The 19,101-nt window shown below is 42.3% G+C and overlaps 1 long non-coding RNA gene across 1 annotated transcript; it reads left to right on the top strand.

Annotated features, from left to right (window-relative positions):
- The first annotated feature begins 695 nt into the window (after positions 1-695).
- LOC135086366 (uncharacterized) lies at positions 696-1,103 on the top strand. Its single transcript, XR_010260447.1, has 2 exons — positions 696-791; positions 1,025-1,103. It is a non-coding gene; the product is annotated as an uncharacterized LOC135086366 (long non-coding RNA).
- The last annotated feature ends 17,998 nt before the right edge of the window (positions 1,104-19,101 follow it).

Here is a 19,101-nt window from a genome sequence, read left to right as displayed (position 1 = left end):
GTGTCGCTAATAATAAAGTTAAAATTAATTATTTGCCAACTTCTTCCATGCCAGCTGACATATTTACTAAAGGTCTTTGTGCTACCAAGCATTACAAGTTTATTGATATGATGGGATTATGTAGTGTAAAATAAATTAAATACTGTTGTTTGTAAAATTTTATTCCTATCAGTAAAAGTCACTTAGAAGTAAGTACAGTGTTATTTTGTTAAGAGAGGGTGTTGAAGTTTATACTTAATCTGTGTAACAAAATAATAGTGGTGCCCTCTAGTGTAAGTTCTTGACTAACCGTCTACTTTTAAATAAACGTCAGTCTATGAGAAAATCACAAGCGCGTTTCAATACAAGTGACAAGAATATTAGACAGATATACAAAGACAATCTTTTATTATTTTATTTTGTAGAATTAATAAGTTAAAGAGTTTCTTTTAGGAAAATCTTATCAATGTACAAGATAAATTAAGATAATATCATAAAGATGCTATCACTATTCATGTACAGCTGAAAATTAATTAAAAACCTACATTCATACGTACTATTAACATATTTAAAAATTTATAAATACTTACAGTGTTGTCTTATTACTCATTTGGTTTCGATGCTCGCTAATTTTAATCATCAAAATCGCTACAGTTTATGCGCTTGGACCGCAACAGTGCTGAACATGCATATCCCGCCTTCAGTAGCCAGTTGTGTCAATTTGTGTGAAAGTGTTAGTAGTGTATAGTGGGAGCCTAATTAATTCATAAGGAATATCTTTTAGGTTTTGTATTCTTGGATGTAACCTAACAGTAAGCTGCCATTGGTATAACATTTTACCTATGTTGGATGGAGAGACATGAGCCAAGCTGGTACAGAATATACATACATACTGTAATTCTGTGTGTTCTCTCGAGGCAATCGGCTCATCCACATAGTTGAACGGTTTACCCATGGTGCTACCGCTGTATAAGGGCATGCGTCATATTGGCCCATGAATACGAATCTTATAGAACTTATGAATTATTATTGACTCTCACTCAAGATATTATAGTGTGTAACTCAATCGGTTTATAATTCTCATATTTGAGGTTCTCGTATACATGGATGTAACCTAACAGTAAGCTGCTATTGGTATAACATTTTTACTCGTGTTGGATGGAGAGTCATGAGCCAAGCTGGTACAGAAAATTACATAAAAGTAAATTCTGTGTGTTCTCTCGAGGCAAGCTGCTCATCCGCATGGTTTTAAGGTTTACCTATATGCTACCGCTGTATAAGGGCATACGTCAAACTGACCCATGTATACAGACTTCTAAAAAGGAATTGTGAATTCCAATTGGGTTTTATCGTGTGATCAAAAGTGCGTGGATTTAACGAAAAAAGCTCATGTTGTGCTAGTAGCCGTGTAAGGTAAGTCAAATTTTTAACATGGAATTAGGCTATTCTGCACTACTGCAGGCATGGTTTACTTTCCCCGTGGTGTCCCCTGGAAACGGTGTCCTGCATGCGGTAACGCAGCATCAGGCCCGGCCAGCTACTACTTTTCGGTGAAATCTGTCAATCAATTGACGATGCGACGCAGTACTCGCTCTCACTCTCGTGGTCCTTCTCAGGATAGCGAGATGTTAAAGCAACTCAGTGGTGACTCTCGTGGTCCTTCTCAGGATAGCGAGATGCCAAAACAACTCGGTGGTGACTCTCGTGGTCCTTCTAAGGATAGCGAGACGTCGGTGGGATCATTCGATCCTTTTAAGAGGCCTTTGGATGTAGATCTGGAGGCGATGTCGGATAACGCTGACAGCGTTTGTGCCTCCAGCGTCCTGGGAGAGTGCACTCCCATAGGAAAGCAATCGCCGCTGTCTTTTTCTGGTAGCCGGTTCTTTGTTGCGGGTGACGGGTTCGACTCGGACTCATCGACCTTGACTGAAGCTGGTGGCATAATGCCGGAGCGAGACCGCGCGAAGTTCTTGCGAAAACGCAAATTAGATAACAAGGCGGGGTCTAGCTCGGATACTCCTTCGATAAAGTCTGTAAAGACTACATCTCGAAAGGCCGGAGCAGCTAAGGGTGGGCGCAAACCTACTACTGGCCACTATGTTGGGCTAGCACAAGCCCAAAAAGAATTTAACGCCTTAAAGAGGGAGGCGCTCGAGCTAGAACATGAGGAAGCAGCCGCAGCTCGAGAACGCCAAACCAGTCAGGCCCGTGCCAAATATGGCTATGGGACCTCCCTTGTTCGCGCCTTGCAGACGCGATGGAATTTTATGAATAAAACTCGGAAACTGCTTATTTCGTTGTATTCTTGAGACGTTACAATTTTGATGTTGTTCGATCGGAATCCAAAAGAGAAGTGATTTTATACAATGGTTCTCAATATAAAGTATTGACTGACAAAAGTTATGTGACATTTACATTAGAAGTAGATTTTGCTATTAGAATATGACGAGGCGCGAGTAGGGCCGCAACATACTCCCCCCGGTTGAAGGCTCCAGCTCTTCAACTCTCGAAGTCTTCGTCGCTGAGCAGCGGGCAGAGCCGCACTAAGGGCCGTCGGTAGCTGCCGGAGGTGGTCTTCACGTCAGCAACACGGACAATTCCATCAGGGCCAGGATACAATTTGGTTACTCGCCCAGCACGCCAACAGAGAGGTGGGAGAGATTCCTCGTGAAGTAGAACCAAGTCTCCTGTCTTTATTTTGCTCTTGTTTTGTCTCCATTTTGTTCTGACTTGTCTTCTTCTTCTTCTTCTTTCTGTAGTTATAGTATTAGTAGTATGTTGTAGTTTTTCCAACCGAGCGTAGCGCTGGAGTCGTTTTTCATCATCAGCCTCCAGAGATGGTGACGGCAGCGCATTCAGTGGTCTTTCTGGTTAAGAAGTGCCCTGGGGAAAGGAAAAGGGAATTGTCAAGGGATGAAGTTAAAGGACACAAGGGAAGGCCATTTAGTATAGCTTCCACTTGTGTAAAGTGTTGATTGAAATTTTCTAAAAAGTTAAATGAGACGTGTCTATTACACGTCTTAAATGATATTTGGCCGATTTGACACCAGCTTCCCAGATGCCACCAAAGTGACGGGCGTGAGACGTATGTAAATAAAAATTTTGTGCTTTCCTGAGCAGCAAAATCAGAGAAAAAAAAAAGAATTTAAATTAAATAATAATAAAATGTAAATAATATGTAGTTTTTGTAATTTAAGTAGGAATACTTCCGCTGGCTGATCTCAGCGGCATAGAAAAATATTGTCAGTGGGGAATAAAATCTATGTAAATTAAATCAACTACAGCTGCCACATGAACTTGTATCTAAAATAAATATGAATAAACAAAAGTAACATTTCGACAAGCGAGCATCGCGTCCCCTACGATTTGCAGCACTCACTTTAGATATGAATGTTGTACCTTGCACGCGTCGGCACCGAACGCACTGGCGCACAGTGCTCCGGGAGACAAGTCTGCCTTTTGTTGGCCAGATCGTTATCTCACTGCCACTAGGAGAATGTGCGAGCTAGCATGCACAATATTACGAATGCTCTCAAATGTAAAATTAGATAGATAATGTGATTTATTTATTTAATTTAATTGAATTTTGATAAAGAACATGATATATTAATAATTGAGTTATTTTTATAGATTATAGATTGATTGCACTGTAGTTGATTGTCTATGCATAAATTAATAGAACCGCCAATTAACCAGCCAAACTTAGAGTTTTGAAGTTTCGGTTTATTTTTTCCTAATGATTTTTGTTGACATATTAGAACATCCCAAAATAGATCTGCGCCTATTAAAAGATCGATAGGGCATGGCTGATTAAAATCAGGGTCTGCTAATTTAATATTTTTGAGTAATTTTAATTGATTTAAATAAATTGGAGACTTTGGAAGAACTCCTGTGAGCTTGTCAAGAACAAAGCAATTAAGATTTGTTTGGTAATTATGACGAGTGGATTTTAGTTTAACAACACAGCTTTCATTGACTGAGCTTGAGTTGTTTCCAATTCCAATGACATTGATGGAAGTTGGATTAGAATTTAATGATAGTTTTTGTTGCAATGATTTTGTAATGAAAGATGACTGACTGCCTGAATCCAATAAGGCTCGAACTAAAGTTGCCCTTTTAGTTACTGGATTCACGACTTCTATTTGGGCAGTAGTCAAAATGACATGACGTGTATTTTCTTCTTTAGAGAAGTTGACAATGGATTCCGATGGTTGTATTTGAGCATTGTTGGCTTTAGTGGCATCAACTGAATGCAATAGTGTGTTATGTCGCTCGTTACAATGCCTACATGGACCCATACGACACTCGCGGGCCGGGTGTCCTTGACGTAAACAGTTGGAACATAATTTATATTTAGAAACGTCTACTAACCTATCCTGTATTGATTTTGATTTAAAAATTGAACAGTCGAATATTTTATGGTTTTTGTTGCAAATAATACAGACGTGTGAATTATTATTGTTGGAATTTAAAGTTGCACTATGTGAATTTGTTTGAAATGATGATTTATTGCTATTAAAATTTGAATTTTGATTTGATTTTACGTAATTATTAGTGTTGTTAGAATTATTATTATATTGATTACGACTAGTAGATTCTAATATGTGTGCCCGGTCAATTAAAAACTGCTTAAATTGTTCTAAGGTGGGAACATCTCCTAAATTGCTACGTTGTTCTTCCCACTTTATGAGAGTATGGTTATGAAGTTTAGAGCAAATGAAAAATATAATTAATGTGTCCCAGTGCTCTGTGGGCTGACCTAGGTTGGCTAGGGCACGCAAGTTTTTGGTGACATGATCTACTACAAATCGTAGGGAACTTTCAGTTTCGCGTGTCGATTGTTGCAAGTTATACAATGATTTAAGGTGATGATTAATGAGTAGTCTTTTGTCATTATAACGCTGGTAAATTAATTGCCAAGCATCATTATAATTGGCAGAAGACACCTCAATATTTGAAATAACACGAGCTGCATCTCCCTCTAAATAGGAAATCAAATAGTGAAACTTTTGAATAGATGACAAGCGTTCATTGTTATGAATTAAATTAGTGAAAGTGTCGCGGAACTCTAACCAGCGGAAATATGATCCGTCAAATTTGGCTATTTGGATTTGAGGTAGGCGAACACTAGAATCTGCGTCAAAAGATTGAGCCTCTAAAAATAAAGATTCGCGGCGTTTTTTGTCTTGACTTATTAACTTCGATTCACTTTGTTCATCTAAGAAACTCTTTGCCATAGCTATGCACAAAATGAAGTCTTGCTCAATGCGTTCACGCTCGTCCATCTCAAAATCCAAATTTTCAGAATTTATTAATTCGATCTGAGTTTGCAGCTCGTCATATTTGGCCAACTGACCCTCGAACTTGCTGAGTTTAAGTGACAATTCAGCAATCTCGATGGTCGTCAGCGAGGGCTGCTTTGTAATTTTATTTAAGTAGTTTTTAAATCTAGTAATTTGCCCTTTGATTGAACTACGTTTTACTAATAAATCCTTTGACATCGAATGCCTCGATGCCAAATGCGGTGATAAAGTGGCTGGATCAGTCATTATTTCTTATTAAAATATCAAATTACTAATAAAATATTATTTTGAAATGTAAATTGTACTATTGGAATGCGTTTAATTAATAAATTATAGAATGTTTAATGAATTTACACGATAAAAAATATGCAAGGTAGTTCAAATCAAAATTACAAAGCCGCGCCTCAGTTAAAAGACACAAATTTATAATAAAAAGAATACGTATCTCACGCCCTCAGCTGGCAGCTAGGAAGCCGGTGTTGACGCGTTGAATCAGCTGATGTCCCGTTATACCGGCTCGTCGAGGGCGGCCGTTGGCACAACTGAAATATTCGGCAAAAATACTAAAAACCGAGAAACTACTGGCGCGATACGTTATTGTGTTTAGGATTTGGCTTTATTACTTGAAAATAAGAGAAATTACAATGATTTGATGATATTTAGAATGATAAATAAAAATTATGGGGTAGACACGATTTGCACAAGTGATAGTTTTTACTAAATTGGATAGGATTTCGGGAATAAAAAAGGTTTAGGAGTGGTTTAACAGTGTTGGGATGATGTAAGGAAGGAATAATCAGGGCACTTATCTGAAATCCAGGCTGCGAGGTGAAACTTTTGCTGCGTCACTGCTCGGCTGACTCCAGGTGTCCTTGGATTAATCTTCCAGATTGTCCGAAATTGCAGTCCTGTCACGGTCGCCAATGTTCGCGCCTTGCAGACGCGATGGAATTTTATAAATAAAACTCGGAAACTGCTTATTTCGTTGTATTCTTGAGACGTTACAATTTTGATGTTGTTCGATCGGAATCCAAAAGAGAAGTGATTTTATACAATGGTTCTCAATATAAAGTATTGACTGACAAAAGTTATGTGACATTTACATTAGAAGTAGATTTTGCTATTAGAATATGACGAGGCGCGAGTAGGGCCGCAACATCCCTTCTTAGGGATTATGAAGACCTAAGCATTGAAGTGTTGGACGCGATGGCTTCTGAGGACGCCTCAGAAATCTTGGAAACAGTAAGAAAGTGCTCGAAAATGAATGGGACGTCACAGAAGTCTATCAAAAATAGAGCAAATTCCCTAAGGGGAATAGCGAAGGAGTTGACCAAACGGTCTGTCTCAGAAGAGACTAAGCGGCTTCAGGCAACCGTCAACCGCCTGCAGGCTGAAGTAAGCTCTTTGAGAGAAGAGCTGTCTAAAGCTAATGCCAAGTTGTTAGATGTTTCTGCGTCGGCAGCCGTGGCAGATATGGAAATAGCTTCTCAGGCCTCTGTGCCCTCTCAGCCAAATGACTTCGAGGCGGTTGTACGTAAAATAGTTATGGAAGAGAGGGCCTTTACCAGGGCCTGCATCGCGGGTATAGAAGATCGTTTACTGCCCGAGAAGAGAGTGCGTCCGCCGCTCGCGACGGACCGCCAAAGAACGTTTGCCGAAATAGCGGCGTCTGAACCCTCGCCCAAACCTAATACAGGTAAAAGCAAGGGCAAGAATACAAGAGCTACGTCTCTTTCTGCCTCTGAGCCCAAATCCGGCCCATCTCAGGCCCCCGGAAAACAAAAGCTTGCCCCATCTAAGGGAAAGCCTGGAGCCAAGGCCACCGTCCCAGCCTCAGTCGAAGAGCCTCAACCTGGCCCATCCCGCCCGGTCGTATCACAGCCCGTGGAAGACTTGATGCTCCCTTCCACTACTGCCGCCAAGGAGGGGTGGACGCAAGTTGGACGAAAAGGCAAAAAGAAAAAGGGTAAAACGACCTCCACTACTCCCCCAGTAGTCCCCAAATCTAAGACTTTGCCAGCAAGCAACAGGGATAAAGGGGCAAAAGTGAGCCCGTCTCAAGCTGCAAAGCGACTGTCAGTCCCCGAGACTGCAGCAGTTGTCATCACTATCACACCCGACGCTGTGAAGCGAGGAGAGACGTATCAGTCCGTGCTGGCTAAGGCGAGAGAAGCGGGAGTAAACCTTGCAGCTTTGGGGGTTGAGGGTGTCCGGTGCCGCGAAACACAAACCGGCGCTCGAAAATTCGAGCTTCGAGGTGCAGAGCGTGATAAACATGCGGACCTCCTCGCACAAAGATTGCGAGATGCGGTATCCAGCGTTGCCATGGTGACAAGGCCAACGAAAACCTCGTCTCTGGTGATTACTGAGCTAGATGACTCAGTCACCAAGGAGGAAGTAATGGCTGTGATTGCGTCGGTTGGTGGATGCAGCACAGAGGCTGTGAAGACGGGCCCTTTGCGGCGTGGCCGCGGTGGTATGGGCAGTGTATCCCTACGGTGCCCAGTCGTCGCTGCAAAAGCCGTCCTTGCAAAAGGTCGGTTAACCTTCGGACTTAGCACGGGTGTAAATTAAAAATTCATAAAATTCATTTATTTTTGCAAATAGGCTTTAAAAAAGCGCTTTTACACGTCCCAATATTAACCCTACCACTGCTTCGGGACAATAAATGGGCCAGTGCTGAGAAGAAGCAGCGCAAGAAACTCAGTCACTATTGTCAGCCTCCTTTTCAAGGTTTTACAGTCTTTAAAATATACAAATTATAGTCATAAGTATTAATGCGAGCTAGGTAGTTAAACATTCCAAACATTTTTATCCTTTATATAATCATCAACTTTATAGTAGCCCTTTTTCATTAAGGTGCTTTTGATATGTGCTTTAAATTTATGAATGGGCAATTCTACAACAGTTTGTGGTAATTTATTGAAAAGTTTAATACATTTCCCCATAAATGAATTACCAATCTTGTGCAGTCTGAAATTTGGAACGGCAAGTTTATTTTTGTTTCTTGTATTGAACTTGTGTAAATCACTCTTTCTAGTAAATTGCTCTATATTTTTGCGAACATACACCACTACATTTTTATCACCGGAAAAAAAAAATCTGGGTAATGAGTTATTGATACTGATCCTATTTATGCAAAAAAAAAAGTTAAATAAAGCTACTCAAAATTTCATCCCAAAATTGGTAATATTTGGACACACGCGTCGCTAGCACTATTTACGCTCAACGCAAGGCCGCCCGTTACTATGGAGAGAGATGCGACGTTGCCGGCCCTACGCTTCCTAAAGGCGGCGGTGTACGTTTTTTGTGCGGCCATTATCACCCGCGAGCCACGAGCGAGAGGGCGGCGCGGGGCCGCGGCCCGCGCCGCCCTCTCGCTCTTCCGGCCGCCGGCCGCGGTCGGTCAGTTGCGCGCGCGCGAGCTCTTTATCGGTAGTGGTGAAGTGTCTTGTTAACATTGTATCAATCAAGTCAATAGTGTCGTGCAATTATTACGTTGTCTTACCAATTCACCTCACGTGAATACGTGTTAATGATACGTGCATTATTATTCTTGGCCGGAGAAATTGTGTAGTGCAGTTTTGCGACTGTACCGGGACAACCACACTTCAGCACGATGCAGGGTGCTTATCAAAGCATTGAATTTTGCCGGTCCTAAGGCCGATCCTAAGCCCGGGTAAGTATGAAGGGAAAGTTGAATTATTTTTATTATTTTACCTAAGCGCCTACTAAAACCACCATCTAAAACTGTTCGCACCACTCAGCTGTTATTATGGCGGATCTTAAATTCACGAACTACGAACGACGCGCGATCTCAATTGGAGTTACACAGTAGGTATTATTATTAACTAGTGTTAAAAACTCACAGAAATACAACGTGACGTATTACGTAATTACTAAATTACTGTTTTCGTCCTTTGCCCTGCGTTCAATTACAATTCTAATTACCTACTTGAAATGTTGCAATAAAAATAGCCTAAGATAGGTAGCTAAGTAATACATTATTATTATTCTGTGATGATAACACTGAAAGCCGCTGTTTTGGCAGATCTTTGAATTACATATTTCTTTTAAAGTCGTAGTAGCCTCGTAACGACACATTGGTGTGTATTCGTAACGTATTCACAGTAGGTAGGTATTTCATTGTATTATTAACTTACAATTAGTGTTAACAGTCAGAATACCACGTAAAGAAGTACGTAAGTGTAATGAAACACTTATTACAACTCAAAATTACTTGAAATTAGTTGAAATGTTGCATTGTAATGGTCTAAATTAGTAATAATAACACTGGAAGCGTGGTCAAGGCGTGAGCGAGACAGACAGATCAATGTGCGAGCGCGTACGACTACTCTACTGAATGAACGAGCAGCGGAGTGGCCCAGCTGTGACGCGTAAAATAGGGACTAAAGAAAATTTAATAAAAAAATTAACTTTATAAAAATTTAATTTTTTTTTTTTACTTTATAATTTTCACACATTTCTACATAACCTGTTAAAAATTTTCCGGTGATAAAAAAGTAGTAGTGTATAAAAGGTTTTCATAAATGAATGTGGTTCAAGTACAGGAGGAGCAGCCGATGCGTTGTTTCAAATGCTATGGTATCGGTCACACCCGTGCGCTATGTCCTTCCAAAGAGGACAGAGCAGAGGTTTGCTTCCGCTGCGGACAATCAGGTCACAAATCGGCCTCCTGCAAAGGGAAACCACACTGCGCAGTTTGTGCAGCTAGTGGGCGGCCTGCGGGCCATAAAATGGGAGGGTTGAAGTGCAATCCTCCAACCAAGAAGGGCAAATCGCCGGCCATGACCCAGCCTGCCTCTGCATCTACCACTGAAGCTCGCCCGCACGTGGTTGAAGATGGTCTAATGTCAGAATAATGCCCGTAGTAGCTCAGCATCGCACAATTCTACAGGGTAATCTCAACCACTGCCGGGCAGCCCAGGACCTCATGTTCCAAGCTATGGCCCAGTGGTTAGCTGGCGTAGCCATAGTAGCCGAACCATACTCGGTCCCGGCAACATGGTTAGGTGATAGAAATGGCCTGGTAGCCATCGTCCCACGACCATCTACAGAAAACCCTCCCCTTACCTTCATTGAAAGGGGGTGTGGATATGTGGCCGCTGCATGGGGAAAGATCGCCCTAATAGGTGTTTATTTTTCTCCCAACCGCCCACTAGCGGAGTTTGAGGAATTCTTACGGGAGCTCAGTATTGTAGTCGCACGTCTATCATCCTCGCGGCAGGTCGCAGTTCTTGGTGACCTGAATGCCAAGTCAGTACTCTGGGGAAACCGGGACACCGATCATCGCGGACGCGAAGTCGAAGTTTGGGCCACGGCAGCTGGTCTGTCCCTCTTAAATAGAGGCTCCGTCTATACATGCGTGCGGCAGCAGGGAGGGTCAGTGGTGGATGTATCATTCGCCACCTCTGCTCTAGCCGCGCGCGTGACAAAATGGCAGGTAGATATGGCGGAGACTCTATCTGATCACCGCCATATTCGGATAGAGATCTCTACCCAGCTTCCTAATGTAGTGCATCGTTCCGGGCAGTCACCATTCCCTAGATGGTCTCTTACGCACCTAAACCGTGAAATGGCTAATGAGGCGGCTTTTGTTCAGGATTGGCTGGGGCCACCCCCCTGTTTTGACGTTGATACTGCGGCGTCCCAGTTACGGGATGCGATACAAGCATGCCTCGGTCTCGTCGGCCTCCTCCACGCCGTGCTGTATACTGGTGGTCACAGACCCTCACGGATCTGCGAGCCGACTGTATCTCCACTAGGAGAGCGTACACGCGCAGCCGCCGTCGTAGTCACAGAGACGTCCAAAATGAGGAACAATTATATGCCGCTTATCGAGAGGCGAGGAGCATTCTCAGTTCTGCGATCGCGGAGGCCAAAGCTAAGGCCAGGCAGGAGATGCTTGAGAGTTTGGACAGCGATCCATGGGGGAGACCATACAGGGCTGTACGCAATCAACTGCGCCCCATCGGTCCTCCGCTGACCGAAACTCTCGAGCCAGAATTGCTGGATAGGGTTGTTCAGGCTCTATTTCCGGATAATTCTACCTTCACCCCTCCGACAATGGATCCACCAGTGGGAAGTGGCCCTCCAGCCATCGGGTTTGACCCGTTAACGCCGGCAGAATTTGGTGCGGCGGCGCTGTGCCTCCGCGGCAAGAAAACGGCGCCAGGACCGGACGGCGTGCCAGCCCGAGTCTTAGTCATTGCTACAAAGTATTTTGAGGACAGGTTTCGGCACCTCTTCGATCTGTGTTTCGCCACGGGGAGGTTTCCCAAACCCTACAAGGAGGGGCAATTGTGTCTCCTGCGAAAGGAAGGTCGGCCTGCAGACTCGCCTTCTGGGTACAGACCGATCGTGTTGTTGGACGAGGCAGGCAAACTATTTGAGCGGATTATTTCTTACCGCCTCAAAAAGCATTTGGCATTTACTGGCCCCGATCTTTCCGATGCCCAGTTCGGGTTTCGGGCGGGCCGTTCAACTGTTGATGCCCTGCTAAAGCTCAAAACAATAACCAAAGAGGCAACAGAGAGGGGAGAAGGAGTGTTGGCTATATCATTTGACATAGGGGGCATTTCACGCGAAGCGGACAGCGAAAATCAAGTCAGGTTTTGGATTTTGTTCATATTTGGATTAAATGTACTGCTATATGACCTGAATGGATGTGCATCATTATAAGTTTTTTATTTATGAAGCTTAGTTTATTTTTTATGAGCGTTCAAAAATATTGGTAAAATTTTAGGAACAGATTTTTCAGAAGCTATTACTGCTATTATTACATTTGATTAAAAATAAACTAACTATTGGACTTTTGAGAATAAATAACTGTGTTTCTTACTATTTACTACAAATTTGAAATTTCTTTTTTGTTTACATAGAAAACCGGAAGTAAAGTTTTAAAATCGAATTTTACAAAACTTCGGGATTTTTTAAATTTTTTATTTTTATTTTAAAATATACCTAGTAGTCTATAAATAACGTGTGTAAAGTTGTAGAATGGAGTCTGTATTGGTGTACGAGCGATAAATCCGAAGATTCGTAAATTCTACTCACACAGCGGTTGCGGGGTAATATTCACCATAGGTCGTGGTATTTTTATGCTTCAGAAAAGAGATCAAAAAAAGGGAAGATTGCTGCTTTCTACTACTACGAACAAACAGCGCACTCACCCGTTCTGCAATCCACCAGCATCAGCAGTTTCAGGGGGGCGAACCGCGGTTCCCAATCTCTTGTCTGCCCTCGAAGATGGAAGATGATGAAGGACCAGCCTTGACTCCGTAGATCAAGACAGCGGGTGCATATAACGCGCACTTCACAAACACGCAATATTTCAGTTCTCAGCGTCGGCTGAACAGTTCCAGCTTATAGTACAGTACAGCGGTGTGGACTTCAACGATAGAAGGTTCCAGCAAGAAGAGGCGGTAACTCCGATGCGGCGCGACGGCGTCCGGAGTGAGCCACGTCAATTCGTAGACTAGTGTAGAAAGCAGCGAATAATAGCGGGGTAAAATTATTAGACAGAAGCGGGTAGGTAGGAAAAAAGAAAAAATATGAATGCCCACATTGGGCATAAACATTGCCCCCGGCTTTAAAACCATCGGTTTTAAGGAAAATAAAGCAAAGATAAAAAAAAATGGAGGAGGGCAATGATGTTAACCTAGATAAAATTATTGCGATGGTAGAGTGCAAAGACGCACGACAGGCCGTTTATATACGCCCGTTGAAGTCTTTACAGAGGCGACTCTTACGACACCGTCCGCCCCAGGATAGGTAGCGACGACAACGCCGAGAGGCCAGTTAAGCGGAGAGACATTGTCAGTAACAATTGTCACAATACAACCTATGCGGATAGGGTTTGAAGCGGTATTCCATTTAACTCTAGATTGTAACAAATGTAAATATTCTTGCTTCCATCGCTTTGCGAAGGACTGAACCATTTGATCCAATAATGAATAGCGGTTACGTAAATTATGCGATTGAGAAGTTAAATCATAAGCGGGCAAGTGCTTCAGAGGAGTCGACATTAAAAAATGTGCGGGTGTTAACGCGCTCAGTTCTGATGGATCGTCACTAAGTAATGTAAGTGGCCGAGAGTTAATTACAGCCTCGATCTGTGAGAGTACTGTTAGTAACTCTTCGTAAGTAAGCAACTGAGTGCCTATGACGCGATATAAATGTGTTTTAAAGGCCTTCACATATATCTCGTAATGACCACCAAAGTGTGGGCTTCGCGGTGGATTCAGTTTCCATTTAATGCGATTATTAGCAAGCTCTTTCGCAAATTCAGATTGGAAGTCAGCGGAATCTAAAAAACTATACATTTCCGACAAACTGTTTTTAGCTCCGATAAAATTAGTACCTCGATCAGAGTACATGCAAGCGACTGCACCACGACGAGATAAAAATCGCTTAAAGGCGGATAAGAATGTATTAGTAGATAAGTCAGTTGCAATTTCCACGTGAACTGCTCTTGTGACCAAGCACGCAAAAATACACAAATAGCATTTCATTGAGCGAACTCCACGTTTTCTATATGGAATAAAGTTTAAAGGACCACAATAGTCCACAGCGGTGTGCGTAAACGCTTTGGTTTCATTTACCCGAGAAGCGGGTAAATCAGCCATAATTGGAAAGGTAGGCTTTGGATTCAACTTAAAGCAGAAATTGCATTTATGAATGCAAGTTCGCACGATTCTTCTACAGGAGAGAATCCAGTATCTCTGTCGCAGAATAGACATAAGCGCCACGGAACCAGTGTGACAGTTATCACGATGATAATGGTTAATGATGAGCTCGACCACGTGACCCTTACGAGGCAGGTACAGTACAGGGTGTCTTTGCTCATAGGATAGGTCAGCGTTACGCAGTCGGCCGCCAACGCGGATAAGTCCGTTGTCGTCCAGAAAAGGAGCGAGACGCATTATAGCGGGTGAACAAGGTTTGTTACTCTTCAGAGCATTTAGTTCATTTTGAAAGTAAAACGACTGAACTGCTTTTAGAATTTCAGTTTCAGCCTTTAGCATGTCAGAGGCAGAAATCGCCTTATCAGAAAGCGGAAGTTTCTTCACAAATCGAAGACAATATACAACTGAGCGGAGCAAAACGAGCCACGAGGAAACTCGCTCGGACAATAAAAGAAGCGGATGTGACTTTGGGGAGTCTTCAGAAACTGCCGCCAGCACTACCTTTGTCTCGGGCAAATCTGCGGGAAGAGAATCAGCGGGAATGGCAGAAATTGGCCATTCAGTGATGTTGTTACAAAGCCATGAGGGGCCAGTGAACCATTCAGTATGGTCCAGAATTTGTGCAGGAGACAAACCACGCGACAAGCAATCGCTAATGTTTTGGTTTCCTGGCACATGATAAAAATGATGAGCGGGAAGCGAATTTAATATTTTTGTTACACGAGTAGCGATAAAAGTTTTAAATTTATGCGGTGAACCGTGAACCCAATGAAGAGCGACCATAGAGTCGGAAAGACAAAATATTTGACTGATATTATGTCGCGGCTGTATTATGTTAATAATATTTCGAATAAGCTTCGACATCAGAAGAATGCCGCAGAGCTCAAGTCTCGCCACGGATTGAGTTTGAAGCGGGGCTACCTTGGATTTAGCACACACGAGCTTAACGAGAGGAGCGCGAGCATCGTGTGACGCGTCTTCAGAGCGTATATATATGACGCAACCGTAGGCACGCTCACTAGCGTCCGCAAAGGCGATCAAAATGAGTTTTGAATTTTCATTCACAGCGAGATGACGTGGAATGCGTATTTTCTCCAATAATGGAAGCTCAGTCAAATAGTTGTTCCATAATTTTGTAATATTAGAGGGCGGTTCTTCGTCCCAGTCAATTTTTAAAACGAAAAGTTTCTGTAGTATGAGTTTAGCGTATAAAATGACTGGCGCGATCAATCCGAGCACGTCAAACTGACGAGCTATCACAGAGAGAATATTTCTCTTGGTACATGGGCGAGGATCAAGCGAAACAGAGAACATAAAGTCGTCGCTAACGGGGGACCACTTTACGCCTAACACCTTCAAGTCACCGGAGTCCTCAAATGGAACATCCCCGGAATATTTATGCGAACATGGCAACGATTCAAGCAATTCTGGGCAATTACTTGACCACTTGACTAAGTCAAAACCTCCGGCCTTAAACATACCTAACAACTCATCTCTGAGCCGTAAGGAGCCAGCAACGGATAGCATTGAGTAGCACACGTCGTCCATGTAGCAGTTCTTAACAGCAACTTGAGCGGCAAGCGGAAAGGACATACGCTCGTCCTCGCACAGTTGTCTCACCACGCGCATGGCCAAGAAAGGGCTACAATTTAAACCAAAGCAAACCCGAGTGAAGCAATAAGTAGTGAGAGGTTCGCTGGAATCAAAGCGGTATAAGAATTTAAGATATTCGCGATATTCTTCATGAACCAAAACTCGTAAATACATTTGTTTTATGTCTGACGTAAATGCGATTTTGTATAAGCGGAAATCGATCAATATAGAAAATAAATCATTTTGTAAGTTGGGTCCGGTATGTAAAATATCATTTAATGAAAGTTTTGAATCAGTTTTAGCGCTGGCATCCATTACTATACGTACCTTAGTGGTAAGTTTGTCCTTGCGTACCACAGCGTGATGTGGTATAAAATAACCCAAAGAGTTAGGTACTGCTATTTAACGGAGAGATGTAACCGTTAGCTACATAATCGCGGATTATATTGTTGTATTCCTGGCGCAACTCGATACTAGCGTCAAGTTTCCGCTCTAGGGAGAAAAAACGTTTTTTAGCGTTAAGATACGAATCGCCTAGCATGGAGGGATCATCCTTAAAAGGTAACGCGACCGAATAACGGCCCGAGACGTCGCGGGACGTATTATCAGTAAAATTATTTTCGCATTCGCGGTCAGCAGGACTCAAGATAGGCAGGCACGTGGAGACTTCCTCGAGCTGCCAGAAGGTCTGTAATATGTGATTTAAAGGCGCATCATTTTGCACCATAGCGGTGAGAGAAAGAGAATTATCACCTGCGATATTCTCTATGTATGTGTTACCTAGTAACATGTAACCAAAAATTGTATTAAATGCGGTAGGGGTTCCGGTTGGACCAACAATACGTCCTTCCAAGAAAATATCGGCAAAAAGCGAGGCACCTATAAGCAGGTCTATTTCACCAGGCGAATAAAAACTATCGTCGGCGAGCGGTTTATTATTTAAATAAGAAAAGGAAGATCTGTCGATTTCCACAGTGGGCAAATTATCGGCAATGCGGTCAATAACACATAAGTCTAGCGGCATCGATATGTTATTGTTAAAACGAGAATATATAGTTAAATTCGTGGCACCCTTAATTGGGTTAGGAGTGGATCCGATTCCCTTGACTACCGTATACGACGCTTTATTTATGTAAAGGTTTAATTTTTCGCAACATTTTAATGTAATAAAATTACTTTGGGAGCCAGGATCTATCATGGCGCGTAAAGAATGCATATTGCCATTTGAATCAGCGGCCAACACCTTCACAGTGCCAAGTAAACAAGTTGTGTCGAGTTTAGGTTTGGGCGGCAGGTTATTGGTATTGCACAACGCGATGTTTTGTGAGACCGCGCTGTCTAAGCAGCTCGACGTGCGAGGCTCGGCAGATGCCTGTGGAATGCACTCGCGCGCAGTCGCCTGCACGGCTCGCACGCCGTTATCAGTCTCGATGACGTCACGGCGCGTCGAGCCCGCGGCCGGGCGCTGACGGCACAGCAAAGTATGATGCTTCGTAGAACAGTTTCTACAGCGATGAATTGAGTTACAATTTGTAGATGTATGCGATGAACTTAGACAATTTGTACAACCATGATTAGTTTTAATGAAGTTATAGCGATCGTCAATTGAAAGGTTTTTAAACGAAGGGCAAAAATATATTTTATTGTGTGATTTTTGTTTACAATAGGCGCAGTGGCCATAACTAGTTTGATTTGCGTGCGTGACTGATAAGGAATGAGTAGGATTGCTACTGCGGGACGGAAAGTTATTATTCTGTTTAGAAGTAGATGGAACGGAGGTGATCGTAGTGCGATCTAATATCTTGCGTTGTTCGCGTATATAATTAACGAGAGAATCGTATGTAGGGAATGGCGTATTACGATTTATCATTTCAAATTGACGAATAGTGTCTAGATCAAGTTTTTTACTAGCGAGATAAAACAACAGAAAGTCCGAAAGGTTGTCAAGATTTAAAGACTGAAGACTAGAAACAGCCCCACAGAATTTATCTAAAAATGTATCGTAATGTTTTGTAGTTGCGGAAGTAAAAGATCGGAAATTCAGCATTTCATCTAAGTAAGCGGATGCGAGATTGCGTTTATTTTCATACCTATCTACTAGGGTCTGCCACATTAACGCGTAGTTGTTGGCGTTCGGTGCGATTCCAGCACAAACGCAACGTGCCTGGCCAGACAACTTACTGATCAGGTATTGCACGCGTTCGTGATCTGTTAAGGCGGGATTATTGTGAATAGTGTTTTTAAACGATTCATAAAAAATGGGCCAATTCGCAAGTTCCCCAGAAAAACCAATTAATTCAAGTGTCGGAAGCTTTATGACGGATTTTGTTTGAAAATAAGTTTTATTTTCCGATTTAATTGAGTCAGTAGGAGATGACAACTTTGTAGAAATACGTTTACAATGACAATAAAGTTCGTCAAATGCATTAAGACTCTGATAATTGGGGTCAGAATCGGGATTGAGCTGAAGTTCTTTGTCTACAATTAGTTCAGTGATTGCATGAAATTCAGTTCGTAAAATCTCTAATGATTCCATGTTCACCAGAAACGATTCCTTAGCAGATTCATCAGAAAAGACAAGTTTAGAATCATAGAAAATATTTTGTAATCGGGAAAATATATTATTCCGCTTAGCGTTAAGTTTTTTCAATTCGACATCCATGTTGTCAACTTTCTGAGAAGCACTTGTACCACTTTTAGGCATAATGTTTTGTTAAAAATGAAATAAGTGTGCAAAGTCTGATTCTATTGAGTGACTGCGACACAACGCAACGAACAATGAAAGCAAGAACGATCACGCGCTATGCGAGCGGTACGGGCGTGAACGAGTGTTTGCAAGTTACCTCCGTTTATAAATAAAATTATAATATGGTAGGAAAAACAAGTTATCTGGATTACAGCTTTAGAATGCGTTACCGAATGTATAAAAGTTATTATTATGTAGAAAATTAGTAAGAACAGCGTACAAATAGCGTATTTACGGGAATATAAATGTATTAAGCGGGAAATATCGGCAAATAGGTGAATAATTTACAGCCTATTTGTCCGTTATAATTTATGATTATAATGAGTATGTGGCGTAAAGACGCGCAGAATGTATGAAATTGGAGAACGAAATATTGCAAAAATTGTGATGATTTTGAAAATTACTAGAACGTACGGCTCAAAGACCTTTATAATTGTACGTCCGGCTCGAAGACCATAAAATTGTGTACGAGCGATAAATCCGAAGATTCGTAAATTCTACTCACACAGCGGTTGCGGGGTAATATTCACCATAGGTCGTGGTATTTTTATGCTTCAGAAAAGAGATCAAAAAAAGGGAAGATTGCTGCTTTCTACTACTACGAACAAACAGCGCACTCACCCGTTCTGCAATCCACCAGCATCAGCAGTTTCAGGGGGGCGAACCGCGGTTCCCAATCTCTTGTCTGCCCTCGAAGATGGAAGATGATGAAGGACCAGCCTTGACTCCGTAGATCAAGACAGCGGGTGCATATAACGCGCACTTCACAAAC

Source organism: Ostrinia nubilalis, chromosome W (genome assembly GCF_963855985.1).
Source record: "Ostrinia nubilalis chromosome W, ilOstNubi1.1, whole genome shotgun sequence".
NCBI classification, from domain to species: Eukaryota; Metazoa; Arthropoda; class Insecta; order Lepidoptera; family Crambidae; genus Ostrinia; species Ostrinia nubilalis.
This window is presented reverse-complemented; position numbering and strand designations above follow the sequence as displayed.